The sequence below is a fragment of the Ambystoma mexicanum genome, chromosome 1p (assembly GCF_040938575.1).
Source record: "Ambystoma mexicanum isolate Mex_15411 chromosome 1p, UKY_AmexF1_1, whole genome shotgun sequence".
Lineage (NCBI taxonomy): Eukaryota > Metazoa > Chordata > Amphibia > Caudata > Ambystomatidae > Ambystoma > Ambystoma mexicanum.
The window spans coordinates 1,423,371,454-1,423,398,333 of NC_090921.1; positions in this window are offsets into that span (position 1 = coordinate 1,423,371,454).

Below are 26,880 nucleotides of genomic sequence, written 5' to 3' on the forward strand. Positions count from 1 at the left end.
CCCAGCACATTCCAGAACTACCCCACACCACAAAAAATTCACCCACCATTAACAACAGAAATAATTACACCATACAACTAATTAATGGCATTGCATGTGAAAACGTACAATATTGGTTAATTTAGCATTCACAATCAAATACTACATGCTCACTACATCACACGCAGATGATTCTATCAAGCACTGTCAGCAGACTACATTGACAGAGAGCAGCATGTGTAATAGAAGCTCCATTCTTTGCTCGCATAGGAATAATAATAGAGGTGATAACAGTGAGTATTCACAAAGGTGATAACCTTAGAAGAGCTAATAAAGAACTAATACTCTCACCATTGACAGTACAGAAACGTACTTGAAGCATAATGTCAATACCAATAAGAGTCTCATACCACAAACTAATCCCATCGATCACTCACTAATTATGTACTTTATATGTAACTAATACCATATGCACAATCCCACCCCCACAGTGCTCCCCCGAGAGTGAACTGAAAAACAACTGGTTCAACCACTTAGCAACAGTACACTGAAATACACGAGTGTGTGATTGGCCAGCCCACAGCTAATCCTCAGTAGCTTTCAGCAATCAAATCTCTGCTACAAGAGACAGGATACCAGGATAAAACTCCTGCAGGTGTGTCCTTGAGAGTGTTGCACACTGTTCTCACAGCATTGCCCCACAAATCAGTCACCTTCCCGGGTTCGCAGCTAAGCTCTCATTGAGATCTGTGCCACCAAACAAGCTCACATAAACGCTGAATAAAATGTCCATAGTCAGATTGTCTGTGATGTTGCTCATACCACCAGGATCTGGGACCAGTTCACGTTTGACTCTTTTGTGGTGTTCCCCAAGCACAGGCTCACTAATGATATCTAGCTGTGTGTCAACTCCAGAGTCGGGTTACTGTTTAATACTCCTCCAGCTTTATGCTTTTTGTACTTCATATTACTTTTAAAAGCCCACTTTCCATATTCTGTTGTTTATAACAAGTCTTGGTCTGTTACCAGTTTTCATACAGCAGCCCTTTGATCCTACTTGGTTTGCGTTCAGTGCGCACTTGCATGACAACGCCATGCTTGACTTGACATTCCTTGTTAAAGTCATCATTCGCGTCAGGGACTTTGAAGGGATCGAAGCTCTGGCAATCTACATCAGTTGCAGCTAAACTGTCCCCCACCTCCAGCCCTGTCTCTTAGGTTCTGGCAGCTTTACACGGTCACAGTGCAAACAAATTCCACTGCACAACCTCTGGACTTCAGATTGGCAGCCAATGACAGCCAAGGCACAGTAGCCCTTCTCCACACCACTCTCGCTATCCGGCAACAGCCAATGGCCACTTTCCTACCCATTGCTCCTGGTGCTCCCCCAGCTGCCCCAGCTGCACACCCTCTAGACAAAGTCCAGACTGCAGGCACCACCTGGGGGAACACCCACCAATACATTTGAACACCACACCAGTAGCCAGCTCCAGATAGACATTGCCACTGTCACCTCTACTCTGGTGGTGCCAGATGGCCAGGAGACACCTCATAACAGACACTCTACTACTGCCCTGGGTGGTGGCATACTCAACATAGGGGAGTTCCTAATGCTGCCTTTCCCCCCACTGTATCCTCAACTGGATCAGGACCAGTAATCAAGCTCAGCAAGTCATGAAGGGGTATATTCACAGTACATAGGTTCAAGGTAAGTCTTCTTTATTGTTTATAACTGACGATACAAGGGTAAAACCCACCGGGCCCCACCATGCTCCTAATTGACACCGGTGGAATCTCTGCACCAACATTCCACAGGTAACCTTGCACACCTCATGACATCACTGCACATCCAACCTGATCCCCACAGCTACCTTTTATTTTAGTTGTGCGTGTGCTATAAGTTTTAGCTTGCATTCTAATCCAATAAAAGTATTTCTGACACCGGGTAAAGTAGTTAGCCATCCACGTGCTGGGATACACATATATCTTGACTTAATGTTAATGTTGTTTGTTAAGCCGTGTATGTTGAACACCTCTTCCAATTGTGGGGCTCCTAACATCCCCTTATTACAGGAAGTTGGAGGCATATTTAAAAACAAAAGAATGTTTCAATGTTAAATATAATTCAGGTAATGCATGCTTTTGCCCCCTTCTGCAAGTGCCTTGATACCACCATCATGTAAGTTCCTTGAAGCCCTTCATGCCTTGAGGGAGCTTGTTATTTCATAAGTAAACATATCCAAAAAAGGTTTACAGTAGGAAATAACTAGGAAAGACTCCACCAAGACAGTTCATATTGAGCCGAACACAAAATTACCCACCATGGAAGATTGGGTCTTATCAAAGCCCTTCCATCCCACCAAAGATCCACTTTCCCAAATAGAACTAATAAGAGAAGGGCCACTCTTCCACAAAGTTGGCTTCTATAAGTGGCATAATTGTCACTGGATCTCTAAGGAAACAAGCATCAGAATCTATCAACCAATACCTTGCTCCCCTGGTGCAACCTACCGTCCCATATCAGGCACACAGGGGATGCAATCTCAGACCTAAATATTGTTGCATAGAAACACCTTTACATGCTAGTCTACAGTGAAACTATTTACCCGCTCACTTGATAATAATCACACTTACCTAAATTCAGATAAAGCATGTTTGTATTGGTAACACGGTAACATTAACAATGTAATAACGTGTTGTACAGCTTTCAACCCTCGTAAGAGTTGTGCATTCACTGCTCAAGCACAGCTGCCAACGGTATGCAGAGGACACTTTAGGGAGATCAAATTTAGCTTTTCATGCCGAGTGACCTTTTGAACACAGTGCACAGAGTAATTTACTCCAACAGTATTGCTGTAAAGACCTAGGGCTCATGTTCCAATGAAACATAATGTAAATGGAAGGCGTACAAGCCTGGTGTAATGCTTTTAAGCCTTCCATTGACACCACGGCTCATTTTCAATCATTCGTATGGTGGAGAGGAGGAACGGAAATCAACTTGTGTTTCCACCACCTCCCTCCCTCTCCGCCATATAAATGCTCCAGCATTTGCGCCAGCATGGATTTTTATGGCGGCGCAAATGCTGGTCATCTATATTGGTCCTGCCGGCTTTATGCATCAGCATAAAACAGGTGGACCCCTTTGGGATCCATTGTACACGCTGCCTGCCATGCTACCAAGGGAAAAGTCCCAATTTAGGTGCTGCTTGAATAGGGAGCATGGCAGACAGCATATACAATTGAAATTAAATGCTGTTCCACATTCTTGCATGGCATGTGGGGCAGCATTTAATTGTAACTGTGAACGCTGCTTACCATATGTGCATGGCATGCAGCATTCATGAGTAAAATTAAACACTGTTGGACATTCAAGCATGTGGGGCTCCATTTAATTTTAATTGTACACGCTGCCTGCCACACTAGCATGGCAGGCAGCGTTTACTCACTTTGCACAGCAGAGTGTAAAAGTGCAGTGCAAAAGGCAGTGTACACGCGTTTACGCCACCTTTCGCCCCGCACATTTGCACTCCGCCGTGAAAATGAGGAACATTTGGAGTCGGGGACAGTGCTACTCCTGAGTGCAAACGTACCAGGCGCTTGCCTTCAAATAACGTTTTTGACAAGCATGAGCTCCCTATGCTTGAAGGTGTTTAAATATCACCTGAGAACAATTTTTGATGGTTCAAGAGTGAGTTATGAAAGATAAAACAGGCAAAACACTGTTGTATAAAAGCTTTCACACAGTTAAAATAGCAAGAAGAATCCCAATTGCAGTCTATGCAAATCATTATGGGCACCATGAGGGTCTTAGTAAGATGGTCTTCATCTTGTGCCTGTAACTTGCCCAAACAGTCAATATTAGACTATATAGATGAGTGCAGTGCCCAGAATCATTTCCTAAACCAAGGCATTATCTTTGCTCTGCACAATGCATGCTTTCAGGGCCCTTCTTTGCACTTCATTTTTTAGTTGTTTCTCACACTACTTCTACCAGGAAGTGCTAAAAATGACCTCTTAGGTGACGGCGAACTAGCATTATAAAATAAAGGTGACTTCAATAACCGTCATGCAATATGTGCCACATTTTTACTTTCTCCATAAAAGATAGATATCTCCACGTGTACTCGGTCATGAGAAAACACCTACATTTTGACTCAGTTTGTTGACTCCCAGCTGACCCTTTCCGCACCATGGTACTCAACTCATTGAAATTGCATTAACCGCTCCAGCACAACCTAAAGCACATGCCACGAAAAGGAAAATCCAGTCTCTTACAATATTCAATTAAATAAGCACTGCTCTATGCTTGTGGTATGAAATGCATGCCAAACCTTGAGCACCTCAGACCATCGAAGGAGCACCCACTACCTCAAAAGAGCCTGTTGGGACTGCAGTAATAATAATGACATTTGATTAGCATTATGTTTACTATTATCATCATGTTATTATGTTTCTATTATTACTAGTATAACCTCTAGTGAAATAGCTCACTATAGAGAATTCTCCTGCTTCAAAATACTGAACTGATAGATGTCTCTATTACCTGACTGGGTAGTGCCTTCATTTGGCAGCTGGTGTTAAAAACAATATGCCAAAACCAAAATATCAATGAAAAGACCACTTACCTCGGATTCCTCCATGAATCAGTGTGAACCATTATAGGCCATCATAAAGGCGTCGGGCTTGTGATGTCCAGTTACATTATAAATGAGAAAATACTGGCTGCCGACAGTGCAAAGGGTGTGGCCCAAATATAGAGAAGATGGATTATCTGCCAAATGGTGGACTACATGGCACAACTCTCCCTAAGCACAAATGTTCCGAATAGAACAACTGATGTAAATAAATGTGGTGCCTGCACAGATGACCACAAGGGATATACCCGTGGGTGCAGCACCAAATATATAGATAGAATTATCAACCACCGGATGGAATGCGTGGGATAAAAGTACACAAGTGTACAACAGATGTTAAAAAAAGCACGAAAATCTCTGAAAGCAAACCTCCCTCCACAACCAACTCAAACAGAGTGGCTGAATTCTAAACATTAGCTGACATCACATGGCCAGTGCTTCTAAATGGGGATCATCCTATGTCATAATGGTAAGGTTCCATGTCCAAGCAAAGCAGGGGCATACAATGCAGCAGCCATAGATGAGCAGCTGTTCCTCATGCCGATTAAAAAGCATGATCAGAAACAGGGCAGTATAATTATCTTATACAATACGTGCCACAATTCACCATAGATGTGAATGCAGTGCACATCAATTCTTATTACATCACCTTTATGAACTCTAAAATGCGTGAAACAGCGTATTTATAATTTGTTTGGTACTTGATTTCGCTGTGATTTCTATTAGGCATTTTCATATGCATGCATTGCTCAAAAAGATCTTTTTTAAAAAAATAAATCATAATAAAATAAATAATTATTTCGTATTGTTTTCCTGAGCTAAACACATGCTAGTTGGAGCTTTTCTAATGCCAAATGAGGGTGGATTTTGTCTCAGTCACAGTCTCTGGTTAGCCACAGGTGTTTTGAATAATTGTTGCCCACAGGTCAGCGTACATTTTATTAAAGAGCATGAAGGTAAATAGTATGCATAGTGAAATGAAATGTAATGTGTCTACTCCAGGTTTTCATGCTTATAAAAAAAAAGTGGCAGATGGAAAGCTTTCTAACTAAGCAGTAAGCCCCAAACAGGGAGGGCATTACTGCGTCTGGTAATGCCCAAGGTCCCATAGTTACAGGGCCGAGGGGAACGAGCTTAACGAAGGCCCTGGGGCATTACCGGACGTGGTAATACCACCCTCCCCCGATGAGAGGCTTATTGCTATTATTACCCCGGCCCATTGGACCTATGAACTAAACGCAACTTTCTTCAGTTATGAGACGCTCCAGCGTTTCGTTTCGCAAACTGAAAAAAAAAAAATGCCCACTATGGAAGGGAAAACGAAGTCCATTCTCCCTTTCCATGGCGAGCATTGAAATGAGTACAAAAAAGTAAACAAAAATGATGTACACCATGGAACGGGAGAAGGGACTAAACGTAGTCCCTTCTTCCTTTCCATGGTGCCCATTCAAAAAATAGGAAAAAAAAATATACAAAAAAGAAGGCTGCCATGGAATGGGAGAAGGGACTACTTAGTCCCTTTCCCTTTCCATGGCGGCCCATAAATAAATGCCGGGTTGCCCCAACAGGAAAGGACGTTCTGTGATGCGGCTCCAAAACCCCCTGTGTTACTCACCGGACGGGAAGTAAACCAAATCGGTGGCCAGAAGACACAGGATTGGACTATTGATTGAAGAGCTAGGTCGGGGCCTCCAACCTAGCCTCCTCTCTGTGAGGGCATAAGACCTTTTTAACGATATGACCCTCTGCTGGGTAGGACCAGGCAGAGGGACTAATCGCTCAAAAGGGCGGGGAGGACACGCCGCCAAGAACCCAGCTGTAAAGGAAAAAACAAGAGGTGAGCAATTGGAAATTTAAGATAGATCCCTTTCCCTCGATTCCTCTTTCTAGCAGTACCTGAACTATGCCCTCCCCTTGTTTCACGGCAACCGGAACTACCTATAAGGAAGGGATGAGAAGGTAACCTATACTAACTATAGTGGTCGATTAGCTAAGGAATATGGAATCATATGAATAGAAAACCCTTACCACTGATGTGCTGTTGAGTCTGTGTTATCCCAAAGAGTCCAAAAAACGGAGGTGCAAAATAACAAACGGGTAGGTTAGTTAGGGAACTGAACCCGGGCGGAACGAGGGTCGCGCTAGAGTCGGGTAGGTGCACTATCTGCAAGGCGTCCCTGTGCACTACTGAGGAATGTCCAATGGAAGTCTGATTGTGGAGAGGATGGTAACAGCAACAATAGGCAACACAATTGAGTTGGAGTATTGCAGGTGATGTAGTTCAGCGGCAAGGTACAACGAGTACAGAAGATGCTTGTTAACAAGCGGTGAAAAAGAAGAGTCTTACCGATACCGTGATCACCAGTTTCCAAAAGCGGCAGGCATGAGCAGTCCGTGAAGGAGGAAACAGGTCTGGTACACGGGTAAACGGTTTTCCAAAAGCGGCAGGCAAATGCAGTCCGTGAAGGAGGAAACAGGTCTGGAACACAGGTAAGTAAGAGTGGGATCGAAGACAGGACTTCTAAACACCGGGATGCAACTTTAATCAGAAGCAGCGTTTCGCCCGGTTCTGAGGTTTAAATCAGGAAGGAGAAGGCGGAACTGGACGAAACCGAGGTTCACGCATCATCGCCTTCCCGCTGGCAGCGGGAGGCGGAAGGCTGGGAATCGTAGTCCAATTTGCCGCAGAGTGCTGCGGAGTGAGCCGAAGCCACTATTTTCCAGGGCAGTTGCCAGTGGGCGTAGAATGGGTTTGCAATGTGACGCATACCCTTACGGAGGGCAATGATCTTCCTCCGGGCCCGCCGAGGCGTAACACCCTGAGGTGATTCATGGGCTTGTAATGTCCGCATTCCATCGAATTGCGGGCGGTTTAACAAAAAGACAACTGCTTACTGTGTACTAATCACTTGTAAGCACTGACATTTCATTTGAGCAGATTTCCATTCAATAGTGTTTTACAACAGTATACAAGAACAATACTCGACCTATGCACTCAAAAACTAGTGAGCTCTGCCTTATCAGATTTACAAGTAGAGTGACTTCCACTGAAGAATAAAGCCTTAGTAGACTGCAAAAAGGGAAAACATAACATGTTCTTCCTGGGGTTTGAGGTTGGCAAAACTACCATATCAACTGAAGAGGGAAATAACAGAAAAGCGAAGGGAGGCAAACTGCAAATACCATTCCCAAGAGCCACTCTGTTGCAATCAAACAAGGAGACTGCCCATGAGGTAAGCCTCTCTTTATCAAAGATTCACCCAAGTCACTCTGACCACAGCCAGCTGTTCTGTTTGGTGTCATCAACTTTCATACCCAATTTAACGGTATGTGTATAGGAACCCCAAATCCACCAGCATCTGAACTGGAGCCTTCGCCACAATCACCTCTGCCATGGGGGGAGGGGGGGGATCACATCCCTCTCCATCTTCAACGTCCATGCAACTGCGGTATACCACTTTGTTGTAGAACCCCCTTGCAAGTTTGTCACTTACCAACCAGCTCATGCTGCTAGCCATTCTCCCCCCCTTCTGTCTGGATGCTTCACATAATCTCGGAAAGTGCCCTTTTTTACCACTGCCATGGCACACTGCTCCCACTGCTGTGAGCTCTTTCACACTGGTGACGTGATTTTCGAACACACATTTTCAGACACCCCGATGCTGCCTTTCTGTATGTGGGGTTGCCCCTTTCTTTACAGGGCAGTTCATTTCCTTCTCTCCACGACCATCGTGTGGCATCATGTTCATATTGTGCAACACATTCACACTGTCACGCCTGGCTCTGCATTAACTTGTTTTAAACACTTTGATATAAATTCCATGCCTCCTTGCATGATGGTTTCCTGTCTACATGGACATGCCTGGATGTTGGGATTGTCCCGAATGTACTCATCTCATATAGCAGTGTACTCTCAAATGGCAAGTAAATCATGTAAGTCAGCCAAAAATACATCCACAGATTCCCCTGGGAGATGTCTCCTGGTAAAAATGCGTCTCTCTTCAACACAACGTGAAATGTGCTTCCAACTGCCTCTTGGCATTATTATATACGCCTTAACCTTCTCCTCTGGACCCCCAAACACTGTCTTGCACAACCTCAACATCACGCAGTTTGTTGATGATCCACGCCGCCACTGTCCCTAAGAAGCACATTAGCATGGACGATTTATGTTCATATGAAAAGATTTCACCCCCTGAGGCAATGAAGTATAATTTTTATAAATTCTCCCATAGTAAGGGAACTACCCAGTGGTCACCACGAACTTGCAGACTGGCAATAGTACTCTCCCATGCACACCTTGAAATGTGCCCACCATTCATGCTATCAGTGTAGCCCATTCATACTTTCAAAGATCAATTTTTGCATTTAGGTTAATCCCCAATCTCTAGATTCTTTATTAGGTCCAAAGGGCTACTCACTCCCACTTACTTCTCTGCTTTGCTTGATACTAGGTAAACCTCAATGTTTCAGCATTCCGCCAGTGTACCTGCATCAGTGGTAAAGACCTTGGACAGCTCTCTTAGTTGTGCTGGCACTTTCCATTGCCCCAGATCACCGGGTTTAAGGAGGTGAAACTCGCTAACACCCTCGGTTGCACAGATGTCTGTGCGTACTTCCCACTTGCAACTCCGATATGCCCATGGCCTGGCTCCTCTGAATTTCAGGCTTACTCCCGATTTACCTGTTGCTCTGCCTCATATTGGGCCCAGAAGTTATGTAGCCTGCCGCTGATTACCCAACAAGGCTGAAGTGTATGGCAGTGTCATTTCACATTCCCATCCCCCTTTCAATGCCCCTGGGTTGTGCTAACCCTCACCCACAAATGCTATGGAACAATGTGGACTGGGAGCCTGCTGGTGCAGTAATTTTTCCACAGGACTATTGCAATGCTGTGGCCTGGCAAATGTGAGCCCGATGGCCGCAGTGAGTTAATCCCCAAATGATGCAACCAAACAAGAAGACTGCCAATACAAGGTAAGCCTCTTTCCTGAAGATCCGCTCAAGCCACTCTGGCAGCACCCAGCTCTTCTGGCCTCTGTCACCAATTGCCGTTCTCAATGGAACAGCATCAACATCATATTGAACAGCATGCCACGTGGTGCACAGAGTCGGCTGGCTAATCGGTCATTCGGCCCCTGGCCGAACGCAATTGACCTTGGGAATGGCCTGGGCTGGTTTTATAAGACACCTTGGGGCCAGTTTTATCGACAACATTATCTATAGTACTGTGTGCGTCTTCTCTTGTAACGTTGGCTTGCCTGCTGCTGGCTGTCACCAGTTCACTGCGGTGCACAGATGGATGCATGATCTGCCCATCAAAGAAAGTAACACTTAAGGGTGCTTTGCTTTGATAAATGCACCAAGCATGAGGTCGTGCTGGCAGTGCCCCGCCACCAGCCATCTAGCCGGCATGGCACGCGCTCTCTCGATTCTCAAACAACAAATGTTGGGGAGGGGTGGTTCTTGTGAGTTGAGGGCTGGGCTGAACTGTACATGTTTGCTTTGGGTTGCCAGCCTGCCTGCATGGGGGGGGGGTGTCGGTGCTGGCTGGCCCGGGGCTGCCGCCTGCCTGACTCCTCTCCTGAGCATCGGGGAAGGGCAGGGCCTGTTGCTAGCAGGCAGCCAATGCACGTGAGGAATGACGTGTCTCATGACCCCTCATGTGCATTGATGTCCTGGGTGCGGGAGCCACCAAGACACACCACATTCTGAGACAGAGAAGGTAGGAAGTGTTGACAATTGTGGGAGAAATGACTGAGCAGGCATCAGGCTGCAGGCAATGAACACCCGCGGCACAAGGACGAGGAGGAGGAGGCCTATTCCTGCCGAGCCGAGGACTGTATGGTGTGGAGACAGAATTTGTGCATGTAACGGTGGGCCAGCTCACTTATAACATACACTAATAAACTTTAAAATAAAAGCATACATTTGAAATGGCCGAGCCGTGTGGGAGTCGGGAGTCAGAGAAGAAGCGAAAGTGAAGTGAATTGTGTTCGTAATGTTATGTTACTACTGTGACTGTTAGTCGAGAAAGGGCTGGGGGCAGTGTCTGGCACTGCAGTGTCACTCACTGTCAACCCACATCCTAGTTGTGTAATATGTAATGTATTGTATTCCTCCTGCACTGTGAAGCCGTGCAGGCCGCTAGTGGATATCGCAGCGAATATTGCCTAAATCTTTTGCCAAACTCAAAACTGCATCAGTGTGTCAAACTGGTGCAGTCCATACCCTGCTCAGTGCTCAGCTAAACGTGATAGAAATTAATCAGGGTTTGTTTGCTGCCACAGATTATTAGTAGAAAGTAGTAGTGTAAATATAAAGCTCACTTTTATAACATAATTGTTGGAAATGTGAGGCTGTAACACATCTGCTGCAGTCAGAAATGTGTGCAACCTGCGACTTGCAAGTTAGTTTTGGAGCAGAAGCAGCCGGTCCAATGCATCATATTTACGTTAACACATGTTTATCACAATGAGACATTAATAGCTTTTCAATCTTTATAAATACATGTTCTGATTTGAAAAACGTTGACAACTTTGATAAATATGCAAAGCTGTCTCCGTTCATGTTAATTAAAATAGGACATACAGAGTGGAATGATGCACTGCAGGTTCCAGGGAGTTTCAAATCATGTGTGCAGTCATTCATGTAAACGTGCCTTCATTCTTAGTTGTATGGTGAATGATTCAAATATAGAGAGCCAGGCACAGTAGTGTAGGAATATGTTTCTTGTTTGACATTTCTTGTACGTTGGTAAGAGTAAAAGATAAATTGGCAGTGTGGGAGGGAGGGAGGGAGTCCTATCTTACTCTAATATATAGACAAGCGGGTTGAACGCTCGCTGGCGCTGCTGTGATCTATCTTCTATGTGTGACTGTGATCTGCAGGTAGCAGGCTCAACTCCTGGTAAGGCCAACTCAGCCTTTCATTAATCTAATGTTGACAAATGAGTACCAACTTCAGTTGGGGATAATTGTATGTAAATATGTTCTATGTATAGTGCTTTGGCAAAAACACAATATAAATAACAAATCATTATCAAATGCCAGGCTCATGGCTACTGCCTGGAGTACCTGGGTGAGTCACTCACAAATTAAGTACTCACATGCTGTTGTCGTTCACGGTGGAGCCAGCCTGCACTTCACAAGTTCAAATCCTGCACACGCCCATTCGGCGTTTCATCTTTCTGAGGTGGTTCCCGCACTGGCCACTATTAATTGGAATAACAACACCTGCTATTACAGCACTTAAAAGCAGGAGTAATCAGGTGTGAGTATAAAGCACACTATATAAAAATGCAAATCATATGATGGGTGGAAGTGGGAGCCTGAATGCAGCTGTGTGGTGTGTAAAGTCGTGAATTAATGTGATTCAAGGATGATGGTTTAAGGGCCACTTTTTTGAGGTGAGGGGCGAGCCACTTTTCCTTTAGGTGCCAGGGCCTATTTCTTGCCCCAGTCTGACCCTGGTGGTGCACATGAGCGTACTGCATGGCACAAGTGCCAACTCACTTCCTGTTCAAACAGCACCTAAATTGGGCCATTTCCACATAGGATTACAACAATCAGAAGTTTCAAAATGGCTGTAGCACTATAAGGCCGTCAGGATGCACATGCACTATAAGGCTCTTCATCTGAGGCTTAAACACCACTTGGAGGACTTCACAATAAAATTGGAGGAAAGGACAATGCCAGAATGTGAAACTCAAATGCCTCGCAATTGCGGAACGGTTGAGCGAGCGTATGGAAGTGTCTGCTGGTATTCCAGTGAAAGAGCTCTTTTAAGCCTCAGATGAAGTGCCGTCCAAGGCTCGAAACACGTGTCAGGCTTTCCTTCTTACACTTCAAATAAAAAAAATAAAAAAAGATATTTTTGGAAATCATTCCTCAATCTTCACAATTCCTTGGCGCAGAGAGACTGGGACTATTTTGTGTTTTCATTGTACCTTTAAATATGGGTTATCTTTCACAACTGCTGTATCATTATGACAATCATTATGACAAACAGTGCGAGAACTGTCAGCAACATTCAGATAATTTACTAACTTACTGGGTGAACTGATGGAAACAAGGAAAGCATGCCTTCAGTAGGTAGGAAACCCCTTTATATATTTAAATACTCTTTTTTGTATTACATTTTGAAGAAATACGTTGGTTGCAAAGTTTAACACACCCATAATTCACAATCAGAAATAACAAATATTTGTTATTTAAGAACTACCTAGAAATCTAGTTCCTATATCCTTCAGGACCTGGACCTGGAAGAATTTAACACATGACTGAAATGAAATTGGACCCAAAGGAACTTCATCAATGTAAAGATTGAGGGGGCGGGGGTATCTGTACTTCTGCCCTCTATATGGTAGGGTAAAAGCGCAGAATACCCCTGCAAGGCTCTCAATTTGGTAGCAATGGACGAGCAGCCATGTTTAAGCTTTCAGGAGGTGATGCAGGCAGATTCTTAAGTACAGTGTTTTCCCAAAGCCCCCAAAAAGGAATGTCCACATACTATGTTAGGTGATAATACAGCTTCTTTATATGAAATAAGGGTTCAGGAATATATACACAAATAAATAATAACACTTTGTACTTGGAATGCTTATTCAAAGAATGGTTAATATGTACACTATACGTGGTACCACACACTACTTAAATCCAGTAATAACTGCACTAACTTGAGACCATTTTTTAATGGCAGGTGAATTCTTAAGTAAGGCGTAACAGCAAAGAATAGGAAAGAAAGGCAGGTTAATTATGAACAGTCGGATAATGCTTTCTTTAGAATACACAAGTAATTCTGAGTGAGGAACCCCCACCTGGGCAACCTGTAATGGAAAGTTAGGGAGTAACTTATGTTGTCTTTTAAGCCCAGTCCAATATTGTTCAATAACTTTGTGCTTACTTTAAAAGGTTCTACCACTCCAAAATACCTGAGAGGCCACAGGAGAACAGAATCCAAGATGACTAGGGGATCCCTGGATGACTCCTGAGGCTAGAAGATGCTCTTCCTCGTCTCAGTACCTTTGGTGCCTTGATAGGCGAATTGGCAGAGTTTATCGGCTTTACATCGATGATTCCCTCTGAGGATGGACCCCCTTTGGAAGAAGGAGCCACTGGGATGCTGAGTTCAAGAATAAAAAGGAATCAAAGTCTTTCTGAAGTGCAGCAGTTTTACTCTTTGCAGTGCCCTCCTTTGGTCAACGATTTATCCGACTAGAATTTCTGTGAAGATTAAACTTGCTGCAGACTCCTTAAAGGCTTGGCAGATGAAAGTAAGACTGCTAGGACCATTCAATGGCTTCTGGAGGCAACGGGTCCAGAGGTCACTTTTGGTGTTGGATTTCGGATTTATGTGGTTATCCAACTTTCGGTTCTTTGGTGCTGCAGTCGCAGCACAGATCTCTGGATGGCTTCTGGCAACCTGGACTCGACCACTGGAGAGGACCTTGGACCCTCACCACGTCTGGACCCTTGGGATGACTTTGTTATCTTCTGGTGGTGGGAAACCCACCAACAGACCTTCCTCTGCTTCCAGCGACTGTGGATTCTCTCTGGTGGGTAAAAGTGGTCAGTTGTGACAGCAAGGATGTCCTTTCAAATGTTCTTAGGCAGTTTGGAACTTTTGCAGCTTTGGGTGTCCAGTAGAACAATGTCAGGGTACCCCCCCTCTGGGCAGTAGACAGCAACGGCTTCCACCGGTCACGAAACACACCTCCGGACCCTGGACTTCTCTAGCTCAAGATGTCCTGCACTCCACTTCTGGACTTTGAAGACCCCCTTCTCCAGGCGGCAGACACACAGGACTGGCTTCCATGATGTTTCAATGGAGAGCAGCCACTTTGCACGATGGTCCCTCATAGCTCGGGGAGAGGTCTCCTTTGCAGATCCTCTCTGGATCAGTCCTTGGGAGACACGACAACTTTTGGATTAAGGTGAAGAAATACAGCAGACGACTTCCCCACTGGGCTTCAAGGAACAGCTTCTTCTTGCTTCAGCTTCGACATCAGCTTCTGAAGAAATTGGTAAGTGTGAGGTCCCCAGATATACACATCTATCCCTCATTCACTCTGGCTCAGCCAGGCTCAATCAGCCAATCACACAGAAGTGCATACATGCAGGCAGGCAGCCAATCAGGCCCACAGGCATTTAGGCCATTTACTCCACCCAGACACCCATATCAAAGGAATATGGATTGGGGCAAGTACCCAGTCTTTCAGCACACTACACTGTATTCATGTCAGTTTCAGTCAGGGCTGTCTCATTAATTATGTCACACAAACAGAAACCAGACACCCACAACAGAGACTATGAGTTGACTCCCAACTCCATTCACACAGGTCCCCCCACTAGTGTGTATCCACAACACACACCACCTGGGAAGGCTCCAATCAGTCTTACAGGAGGCAGCCCCAGAGCCATATATGGCATTTCCACCGAAAAGCCAGTTAGTGGGAAAGGGAACAACAGAGACATATATGGTGTTTCCACCCAACAGCCATTCAGGAGGAAGGGACAGAATCAGGACTTCCCAGGACTTTTAGACAAGGTAAAAGGCAATAGAAACCAAAAGGCCACAGGGGCCATTTAGCCTTCAGTCAGGAATCCACTAATTCCTATGGCAGGGCCTGCGTAACCCAAAATGGAGAATACTCAGAGCAACTGTCAAGTCAGCATAACCTGGCCTAGCAGTTCGGGCAGGGCTTCTACCATTGGTGGCAGTACCTGACTTATTTGTATATGGCTGGACCCCTTTTGTAATAGCGCAGACGGGTTAAAAAACGGTGGTGTGGAAGGTTGCCCATAGCAATGCCAGTGGTTCAGATTAATTCAAAACCTTCCACCCATCACTTTTTTGGTTGTAGTTTGTCTCCCTATGTGAGAGAAGGTATGCCCAGACGTGGGTCCCTTGTTCGCTGTGCCATAAGGAACCAAGCTGCACGTCACTGAGGAGGCTCATCAAGGCTGAAACATGTGTGGGGTTGCGTGTGTTTTCCCGCAGAGGGGACCTGGCCTAGCAGTTCGGGCAGTGCTTCTCCCATTGATGGCAGTACCTGTCTGATTTGTATATGGCTGGACCCCTTTTTGCAATGACACAGACGGGCTAAAAAACAGAGTTGTGGAAGGTTGCACAGAGCAATGCCAGTGGTTCAGATTAATTCAAAACCTTCTAGCCCATCAGTTTTTTGGTTTTAGTTTGTCTCCCTATGTGAGAGAGGGTATGCCCAAACATGTGACCCTTGCTCGCTTCGCCATAGGGAAGCAAGCTGCACGTCACTGAGAAGGCCCAACAAGGCCGAAACTGTCTGGGGTTGCTTGTGTTTCCATGCAGAGGGGACCTGGCCTAGCAGTACGGGAAGGCTGCTCCCATTGGTGGCAGTACCTATCTGATTTTTATCTGGCTGGACCCCCCTTTCCAATGGCGCAGACGGGCTGAAAAACAGTGGTGTGGAAGGTTGCCCAGAGCAATGCCAGTGGTTCAGAGTAATTCAAACCCTTCCAACCATCACTTTCATTGTTGAAGCTGACACCAGCACATCCCCGGCAAAGTGGGCAGTACACAGGCGCCTAAAACACACACATAAGGGGTACAAGGATGTACCCCCACCCATGGGTGCCATAAGGGTATCAATGGGTGATGTTCACCAAAAGATAAAATGAAGAGCTGCACCGCCAGAGGTCCAGACTGGAACTCAGTGGCAGAAAACATAGAGAAAACACACACACAGTGGTAGGACAATGACTAGGAGGCCATGCCCCTCCATAAGGCATTTCCAGCATCACATGCACTCCCTGCACACTGAGGTTAGGTCAACTGATCGCCCATGAGATTGTTACCCTCATCCAGACCAACATACCTTCTGGAAAGACCATCTGCATTAACATGACTCTTCCCTGGCCTGTGCTCAATTGTGAAGTCTACCCATTGGAGGCTAATGGACCACCTGAGCAGTTTGGGGTTTGCATCCTTCATCTGCATAAGCCACTGTAAAGGCTTATGGTCGGTTTGGACCTTAAAGGCAGACCCTGTAAGGTAAGGTCTAAAACACTAAGTGCCCAAATTATGCTAAACACTCCTTTTCAACTGTGGCCCACCTAAATTCCCAATCTTAAGTTGCCTACTGATGAAAATTATCGGGTGTTCTCTCCTTTTGCCGTCTAACTGAGACAGGACAGCTCAAATTCGGTGTCACAGGCATCGGTTTGCACAATAAAGAGTTGGCTGTAGTCAGGGGCACACAAGACAGGTGCCCTGCATAGACTTTCCTTCAAGCCATCAAAGGCCCTTTGACAGTCTTCATTCCGATTAACCTTCCTAGGCTGTTTGGGTGATGTCAGAGCTGTCAGAGGTGCAGCTATGGTGCCATAGTCTGCCATGAATGTTCTGTAATACCCAGCGAGGACCAAAAAAGCTCTCACCTGGGTTTGAGTAGAGGGAGTCTCCCAGTCCTGTGAAACTTGTACTTTATTAGGGATAGGTTGGATTTGACCCCCTTCTACCTCATAACCATGGTAGGTAACCTCCCCCTGTGCTACCTGGGACTTGGTTGCCATGATAGTGAGGTTGGCCCTTTTCATGGACTGCAAGTGTGTCAAATGCTCTTTTCATGTGGAACTGTAAACAGCAATGTCGTCCAGTTAGACAACACAAAAAGCCTCCAGCCCACTGAGAGCATGTTTGACTGACCCTTGGACGGTGGCAGGGGCATTCTTCAACACAAGAGGCATAACCCTAAACTGGTAGAGCCCTTCTGGTGTTGAGAAAGCCATTTTCTCCTTGGCCTAGTCAGTCAGAGCTATTTACCAATTACCTGATGTGAGGTCAAATGTGCTCACAAACTTGGCACCAATCTTATCCATAAGCTCATCAGCCCTGGGAAATGGGTGTGCATCAGTCTTGGTGACTGCATTGACTCCTCCATAGTCCACACTGAAACTCCAATCATTGGTACCTGCCTGGGAACTTGCCTTGGGCACTGGGCAGGACCATGGGCTGGTTGAGGGTTCAATAACACCGAAGTCCAACATCTTGGTAACCTCTGCCTGGATGTGGTTGACATCTTGTAGCATCTATTTTTGACATATACACTGTCACCAGTGTCAATATCATGCCTACACTATGGGGTGAGGCCCGGTGTCAGTGAGAACCGAGGGTTATACTGCTGGAGCAAAGCCTTGCAGGTCCTCTGCTGCTCTGGTGTCAGATTTTGAGAGAGTTGCACTCCCGCCACTGAGCCATCATGAAAGTTGCTATGCAGCTAATCAGGAAGGGGCTCAATCTCATCCTATTCTTGCTCTGAAGCTAGCAATAGGCATGAGACTTCTCCTCTCCAGTGGAAAGTCTTGAGCCTGTTGACATGGAATACACCATGTCAACTAGATACTTGGAGATTATCCTGAAGGGTCCAGTCCACTTATCTGCCAAAGCTTGAGGCTGGGTAGGCTCCATCACAAGGATCTCCTGACCAGGAGTCCAATCTATTTGGCTTGCCTTAAGGTTTGCTGTTGCCTGGCCCATCATCTGTGTCATCCTCCTTCTGATGCCTAAAACATAGTCCCCCAGTTGCTTGGCAGGACCTGAGGGGGTGGCTTCCAAACCTTCTTGTACTGAGGCAAGCTCTCCCCACCACTGAATGTCCAACGAGGATCTCAAAGGGGCTGAAACCAAAACCCTTTTGAAGCACCTCTCTGTAAGCAAACAGCAGGCATGGTAGAAGATCCCTTTTCTTCCTTAGGGGCTCTTAGAAAGCACCCAACATGCCCTTGAGAGTCTTATTAAATCTCTCAACTAGATCTTTGGTCTGCGGATTGTAGGAGGGGGAGAGCGTATATGTTACACCACATTCCTTCCACATAGCTTGCATGTAACTAGATATGAAGTTGGTTCCTCTGTCAGAGATCACATCTTTAGGAAATCCAAAAAGATGCCCATGAGAGACCTGGCAACCACCTTTACTGTTATGGTCCAAAGGGGTATAGCCTCAGGGTACCTGGTGGCATCATCTACCAGTACCAGGATGAACAAGTGTCAACCTGATGTGGTAGAGTCAAGGGGACCAACAATGTTGATGCCCACCCTCTCAAATGGTGAGCCAACCACTGGAAAAGTATGCAGCGGGGTAATGACACTGCCTCCAGTCTTACCGGACAACTGACAAGTGAGACAGGTCTTGCAGTGAGCTTCCACTTCTACTCCGATTCTGGGCCAATAGAAGTGAGCTAAGAGCCTTTGCTTAGTCTTCTTGGTCCCAAGAGGACTAGCAAAGGGCACCTAATGCGCCAACTGCAACAGGAAGGGCCTGTATACCTGGGTTACAACCAACCTCTTGCCTGTACCAGGTTCAGGCTGAGTAGGCTCACTGTAAAGGAGCTCACCCCCCCAATAAATCTTAAAGGTCCTCTGCACTTTACCTTGTGCCTAGGCCTGGGCCAGTTTTCCTAAACCCTCAAGAGAGTGGTTCTCTCTTTGACCTTACAAAAATCCCCCCTTGAGGTCCCACCTTCAGCCAGCAGGCTTTGAAGGTCAGGGTGATACTCTGGTTTGAGTACCTCTCCCTGAGGAGGGTGCTCTGACTCTTCTCCCTCTGGAGTTGAGTCAAGGGTCACCGCTGGGCCTAGTCCCTCAGGAGATGGGACCACAATGGGTGCTGTAGAAACAGCAGGAAGAGAAGGAGCCACCTTCACAGAGGTGGTCTTCTTCCTCTTCCTCTTAGCCTTGAGTTTCCCCTTGGGCTTGGGTAACTGACTATCACTCAGACCCTGTTGTACCTGTGCCCTAGTGACTGCAGCAGCAGTCAGGGATAACCCATCTGAAATTAACCCCATCTCGACCAAGTCATTCCCCAACAAAATGTCGGCACGCACATTGTCCTGAACCAGGACAGCAAGCTTTGCTGTTATTGAACTTCAATTGGGTTTGAAAAACGCCTATCTAATCCTAAATCTAAAGATGCGAGCAAGCTACAACCATCAAATAATAATAACACAGTCCTTATCGAGCCTGTCAAAATAAAAGGGCCTATACTAATAAACCTATTGGCAATCCTTACTTCTAAATACAAATAGTGGGGGTTACAGTGTTATGCGAAAGAAAAGTGTTCAAGAACAATATGTCAGGATATTCAAGCCATTGGGTTCCCTTCCCCACATTTTCAGCACGGAACAAGGCGGCACACTTGAGCTTAGCACACTCTCTGGCTTCTCTAGCACAAGGATGCAGTTCAAAACCTCAACATCAGGGCTGTCTATGCCAAAGTCTCTAAGCCATTCAAAGTCTGTTATTTCAGAGGGCCTGATGCAACACGTCAAACATTAAAGTTCCCTTCTTGTTATGATTTCACATATACGGCTCAATGTCATTTCATCGACGGGTGTAATTTCAATGGGTTTTTTATGAGTATTTTTTACAGAAAAAACAAATTGAAATTTATATTTTTTTATTTTTGGGGTTTCCCCCGCAGGCCCCCACCCCCTATTGTTTCTTTTACCTATTTCCGACCCCCCCGGCCCCTTAAATCCACTTTTCCAACCCCCATATATATTTCAATTAGTTTTTTCGGTAACATGTACTCGTAAAAAAAATCAATATTACACCTGTCGATGAAATAACGCTATACCCACATATACAACTTCTCAGGTGAATTACTGTTCACCCCGGGTCCCCCTCCACTGGGTGGCTCCTTCCCACTTCAATACAAAACCTTCAATTGGTCTCCCTCTGCTAGGCTCGCACCAAATGTATCTACTTTTCCAAACTTTCTCTAGTTAATCAAAATCGAAGACTTTCGACATGTGCATGGGATTTTGCATGACCTGTTGCAGGACCACTTTGATTCACAATTACTCATTCTTTTCTTGATCTAACCTTTTTCTCACTTTCACTTTTGCCACTTCTCAGCTGGATACCTTACAGAGACCTTCTATTGAGCACCCGCGCAGTGCCGGACCACTCTGCCAAAGGTATTGTATCTTACTTTTAAAGTCAGTCATTCATCATCAGTTCAACTTCACTTGCTTCTCTTATCACACACGTTTTAATAATGTTCATTCCAGCACCCGCCATACAATGTTGCTGCTTGCAACCTTGGCTTAAACAAAGACCGGTCTTGTATCGGTCTCCCCAACTCACCAGCTGTATTGATTTCACTGATGCTGCTTTGTTCTTGGAGCCAAGGAAGGTACCACGGTGGCTGGTGCTTCTCTCCATCTTGATTATTGACGCGGGAGGGCCCCGGATATCTCCGACACCCAATGCAGGATTCTTCAGCCTGATTTCCTGGTCTTAGGATTTCTATTCTCGAGGTTTCTGGAAAGTAACAGTTCCTTGTTGAAAAGGTCAAGGGAACTTCCCTCCTTGCGAAGCCCTCTATATGGTAGGGTAAAGGCATAGAACACCCTAGCAAGGCTCTCGATTTGGTAGCAATGCACGAGCAGCCAGGCTTAAGCTTTCAGGAGGTGATGCAGGCAGGTTCCTAAGTACAGTGTTTCACCAGAGTCCCCACAAAGGAATGCCCATACACTATGTTAGGTGATAACACAACTTCTTTACATAAAATAAGGGTTCAGGAATATATACACATATAAATAATAACACTTTGTACTTGGAATGCTTATTCAAAGAATGGAAAATATATACACTCTATGTAGCACCACACACTACTTAAATCCAGTAATAAATGCACTAATTGCAGATAGTTTCAAATGGAATGTGAATTCTTAAGTAAGGGGTAACAGCATAGAATAGGAAAGAAAGGCAGGTTAGTTATGAACATTGGTAGAAGGCTTTCTTTAAACTAGACAAGTCGTTCTGAGTGAGGATCCCCCACCTTGGCAAACTGTAATAGAAAGGTTAGGGAGTAAGTTATGTTGTCTTTTTCAGCCCAGTCCAACATTGTTCAATAACTTGTGCCTTCTTTAAAAGGTTCTACCACCTCTGGGACGATTCAGTGACTTCTGCCGGGGACGGGTGCATAGGTCACTTTTGATGTCAAGTTTTGGATTTACACGGTTATCCCACATTCGGTTCTTCAGTGCTGCAGCCACAGCAAAGACATCTGGATGCCGTATGGGGACCTGGAGTGGACCTCAGACTCTCACCAAGTCTGGACCCTCGGGATGACTTAGTTAGCTTCTGGTGACGGGAAATCCACCAACGGACCTTCCTCTGCTTCCAGACTCTCTCTGGCAGGAAAAATTAGTCAGTGGTGACAGCAATGATGTCCTTTCACATGTTCTTAAGCAGTTTGGAACTTTCGCAGCCCTGGGTGTCCAGCAGTACTATTCTAGGGTACCCCCTCTTATGGGCGGTAGACAGCAACCGCTTCCTGCGGTCGCCAAACGTACCTCAGGACCATGGGTGACACCAATGGACATCTCTAGCTCGAGATGTCCGGTACTCCTCTTCTGGACTTTGAAGACCCCTTCTCAGGACGGCAGGCACACAGGACTGGCTTCCAGGATACTTTGATGAAGAGCAGCAGCTATGCACCATCGACGCTTATAGCTCGGGGAGAGATCTCCTTTGCAGGTTCTTTCTAGATCAGTCCTTGGGAGATACTGTTGGGGCAAACCCCCAGGTAGATTCGAGGAGTACTAGGATTTCGCAGATTCAGACCTCATTGAAGGCCCAGCTCCTTCCCCCAAAAGGAAGTTCCAGGCGCAAGTTCAAGCTGTGGTTTATTACACCCAAAACCAACAGGGATCAGTACAAGGATCAATCACATCCCGGAACATCTCAATGATTTCTGGCTCGCAGGCCAGTTTTGTAGGCCTGTTACATCAGAGTGACGCCACAACCTGGGCCCTTCTCCAGCAAACGTATTGCGCCCTGTGATTTGGTGTTGAGTGGTAGTCCACCTATGGTGAACCATATATGTGTTAGTTCACTGGCTCTCCCATGTCAGGTGTCTGGCCTGGATCATCCCCAGAAAATGCTACTTCTACAATGGGGTGAGGGTTTTACCATTGGTTCTCGCCCATTGCTAATCACCCATGTGATGGCAGACTGTGATTGGCTAGAGCTGACGCCGCTGAGGCGTGGGATCCAAAATGGTTCTCAGCTCTCGATTTAGCTTCTCAATGTAATACTAATAATTATGTGTCTGCATTGTAACTTGTGTGTACCATCATTGACTATGAGAGTGCCCGTCCACATCATGCAACACTCGTCTTCTCTGTAACAACTTTGTTGCAAACTTCTTTGTCTGGCAGTGTGAGCGCACTTCTCTTCCCAGCTGCTAGTTTCGGTTTGTCATTGGCTCGGCCAGGTCACGTGTTCAGAGACTGTGTTTTGGGCTTCTGCAGCTCTGAATTATTTTGCATTTGCTGTGGCTGGTGTTACTGTCATTCAGGGAATGGAATGTCACTTGTATCTGGTGTCCTTGGCTCTTGGCCTTGGTTCCACATGTTCGCTTCTCCTGTTTAGCCTGGATTTCAGCACAGCTCAGCTCCTGCTGAGCATCTGTGGACTGCTGTAATTTTCCTAGGCCATAATATGTCTCCTATGTTATCTGTAATATTCAAATTATTTATTTATTTATTTTTAATTGCATTTATTTTACACCCAAACCCGGAGGTACCATGGCGTAGTTTACATAGTACTTAGTCTTAAGGTTTACATAGTGTACATTCTCCCCAGTTTCTATTAAAGACATGAATGACACTCTTTCCGCCATGAACTGCACCAGCTGCGCTGAAAACATCGTACCTCCAAAACTGATTTTGGACAACGCTGAAATCTTTTCCCATTTTCTCTGTCGTATGACAAATGCCTCCTTTATAAATCGTAAGGTGCCTACTGGAATTAAAACTGTCACAGTTACTCCCTTAGTCAAGAAACCCGGCCTAGATCAACAAGACCCCACTAATCTAAGACCCATTACCAATTGTAATTTTCTGTTGAAGGTACTTGATAAAGTAACAACCAAACAACTGCAAGAGTATGTAGACCAACACAGCCTGCTACACTCCCAACAATCGGGCTTTAGAAGTGCTCACAGCACAGAGTCAGCACTGCTGGACTTGCAGACCGAAATGTTGAGCATTTTGGATAAAGGCAAGACAGGACTGTTAATCCTCTTGGACCTCTCGGCAGCTTTCGATTTATTAGATCATGAAAAGCTCCGAGAGGCCCTATGTGTAGCTGGAAACTGCTCCCAAGATGCAATAGATTGGGTTTCATCTTTCCTAGAAGGCAGGAATTCTAAAATCAATTGGGGAGGCCATTCCACCTCACCCAAACCTGTAGATTGTGGCGTCCATCAGGGAGCTAGTTTTTCTCCCTTACTCTTTAATTTATATATTCGTTGCCTCTGCAACATTCTATCACAACTTGGAATCTTCTTCACTAATTCTGCTGATGATACACAGCTCATTATGGAATTGAGTGGAAATCATTCTATAGACAACGACAAGCTATCGGACATCTATAACACCATAGAAAACTGGATATTAACACACTGGATGTGTCTCAATAGTTCCAAAACGGAACTCATGACTTTTGGAAACGCAAAAGCCTTAAACAATCTTGGCCCGGACTACTCCGAATTCTCTATAAAAGACTCCACCATCAAGGTATCAAATAAGGTCAAAACCTTAGGTATTTACCTACAATCCTCCCTAGGTGCAGAAGCCCAAACCGCTTATTTTAAGCAAAATTGCCAATATTATCAAAGGCTCCTCTGCCGTATCAGACCATTCTTAAACACCAAGAATAGCGCCACGATAGGAAGAGCTACTATTCTGTCTCGCTTGGACTATGGAAATGCATTAATGCTTGGCGCCAGTAACAACTGCCTGAAACAATGCCAGACTATCCAAAATAATGCTGTCAGGTCCATTGTAAACAAACCTAAGCGAGAACACATTACTAAGGACAGGAATGATCTTCATTGGCTGGCAGTGAAAGAACGGATCTTGTTTAAATCACTGACCTTAACCCACCGATGTCTCTACGGCACGGCGCCAGCATATTTAAAAAGAAAATTCAGCTGGTATGAGCCAAGTCGCTGCCTGAGATCTACCAAACAAGGATTGATCCATCCCTGTCCCCCAGGCAAAGCCACCGGCCTAGGTCGAGCTTTCCCAAACCTGGCGATCTCTCACTGGAATAAACGGCCTTGCAGCCTTAGACTGGAAAGCAACATTCTATTTTTCAGGAAGCAATTGAAAACCTTCCTCTTCAAATAACTAGGCTTCTACTTCATCGCTCTGGGTCACTTCTTTTGCTTCTCTTCTCCCTTCTTTTGTGGTGTCCCGTGAAATTATTGTCCCAGAGTCTTTTTGTCGCGCCCCGATGCATGCGAGCTTCGGCGCGTAATTAATACATTTAAAAAAAAGAGTTACCTATATACATGCATATATACAATTCTTGGCACACCAACAGCAGTAATATTCACACATGTTGGTCTTGGGCACGTTGAGAAGTGGAACGCTTGATGCAGACATGTGACTTGGGTGGTAAAGTTCTCAATACTTCATCTATGACCCGAGCTAAAACGCCCAATTCACAGGGATATTTTATTTACAGAACCTCTGTCATCCAAGCCCTTCGAGGTGCTACTCTCACTTATACCCTTGTACCTCGAAGACCGAATGAGCCCCTACCCACTCGCAGCAATGTTATGATCTTCTTAAACAATACTTCAACAGTACCTATCAATACTGTCATGATGCCTACCTCCAAGGTGCCAGACAAGACCCAGCTACCCCAGAGGCAGACATCATGTCTTCCAGGGAAGTCACAACAGCCTCAAGTAGGGGCTCTTTGGACTCAGTCCTGGTGCCTTTGGCGCCAGGCTCATATCAGGACACAGTCCTGGCGCCATAAGCGCCAGGCTCATAAAAGGGGACTTTGTGTTAAAGGTGCTTAGTGTTAACTTACCTGATGCAGACCATGCTGCAACATCCAGGCCTTCTGAGGCCTGAATGGGACTACTTTATCTTTGGAAATACTTAACCACACAGGTGTGGTCAGGGGAGGAATACATACCTGAGAGGAAGGATACATACCTGGAACTACTTTGAAGGCTATTTAAGCCACGCCCAAGCAGCAACTCACGCTTCGCGTTGTTCTGCATCTAGCAGCTGGACGCTCACCGTGTTTGCTCCTGCATTCTGTCTTCTGCCACTCCTGCCAGCATCCTGGAGCACCTGAAAAGAGAGAAGAGAAGAGAAAAGGTTAAAGAAGAGTCCTTACCTGCTAAATCCGCATTCCGGAGACATCTCGCCGACGGTCCTGAAAAGGAAGACATCCATTTAAAAGCACATCGCATCGATCGCTGCAGCGCCGCATCTCACTCACCTGTACAAGGTACCACCACTTTCTACGGCGACATCTGGACTCGCAGCCACATCACCGCGCCTAGGGAGAAAAAGACAAGAATAAAGGTGAGAGGGGAAAGAAAACAAGGAAACCTTAATTTCCATTACAAAGCTTACCTGTTGGGTTATTCCAACTTCATTTCGGGTCGGTGCCGCATCCTGGCATTTCCGGACCCCGGCCCCTATGGGGAAAAAAGACATCAGCGTTAGTGGGCGCATGAAAAGACATTACCCAAACGCCAATTAAAGACATACCTGATTTCTTCTGGATTGAGCTTCGTTTCGGGTCGGTGCCGCATCCAGGCATTTCCGGACCCCGGCCCCTATGGGGAAAAAAGACATCAGCGTTAGTGAGCGCATTGATACAAGGACACTGAGAGAACTCTCATCAAGCTCACCAGAGTCTCATTCTTCGGTTCCACAGCTCTTCTCGGAATAGTTTCTGCACCTGAAAAAGAGACAACGAACAATTATTATTGCGGAATCATACTCATTAACAGAGTCCTTACGGTACTATACCGGGAAAACAAAACTTGAACCCTCTACAATCAAAATCCCAGTGAAGTAACTGGATACAACGTGCCCCTGCATGAGAAGCAGGATGAGCTCAACCTTTCAAACCCTAAGAAAGATATTCCTGCGAGCCAGACAAGCCAGATTCGAAGGTCCGGTCCAGTCCATCTTCCGGGTCCTGCGCTTCACCATAGAAGAAGCAACAACACTCCAAACCAGACCTGCGCCTCCGTGGGAGTCAGGTGAGCGTAACAGAACGCAAAGCCTACCTACAATTTCCCACCCGGGCGCTATGGAAACTTCCGAGACAGATCAGCTGGCTCAGCTTTTGGGGGAATTAAGGGCAGAAGTACACTCCGCCCGCCAGGAAACTAATGCTCTCAAAAGAGAATTAATCTTATCCAAGGAAAGAACTGATGACCTGGCCAAACGAT